The sequence below is a fragment of the Hippocampus comes genome, unplaced genomic scaffold, assembly GCF_001891065.2.
Source record: "Hippocampus comes isolate QL1 unplaced genomic scaffold, H_comes_QL1_v1.1 scaffold225, whole genome shotgun sequence".
NCBI lineage: Eukaryota > Metazoa > Chordata > Actinopteri > Syngnathiformes > Syngnathidae > Hippocampus > Hippocampus comes.
The window spans coordinates 262,377-263,043 of NW_017805197.1; positions in this window are offsets into that span (position 1 = coordinate 262,377).

Here is a 667-nt window from a genome sequence, read left to right on the forward strand (position 1 = left end):
GGTGTCCGCCGCCGTCAAGTGCAGGTTGCAAAAGCGCCTGGCCAAGCGCTTTCGCTTTGAGTTTGACCAAACAGAGTTCCGGAGTGTCGAGAGAATTGAATTGGAATTTGACTTTTATTTGGTCTCCCGAAGGAGAAAGTCGTCTCGGAGGACAGACGATGCCGCGACCCACATTGTACAATAAATACATGACAGTGCCCTCATGTCCTGCCGCTTGTCTGTCCTTCTCCCTATCATTGTTTATTAATAACGCCGACAGCCTGCGGTATGAATGACTTTTGAATGTGGATTCAGTTTCCAGAGAGGAGTCCGATACCTCCTTCCTAAGTTTTGGGAGTGTAGCACATGGGAAGGATTGTCGAAAATGTCATTGACCTGTTGAATAACGGAGTGGACATATACGTCCCTGCGAGCAGGGGGCGGGCGCCGCCCCATTATCTTCCCTGCTGTCTGAACCAAGCGGGTCAGCTTCATATTTCACAGTTAGGTTCTCGAACCGACCGGTTATTCTGAAGCGAGGGACTGACTCAATGGTCGCTCTGTCGAAAATCAACATCACGCTTCCGCCTTTGGAGTCGTCGGCCATCCGAGAGAGACTGATGGAGAACGGGCAGTTCCCTGAAACCCTCCTCTCAGACAATTTTGATTTCCCCGTCCATTACGGCGG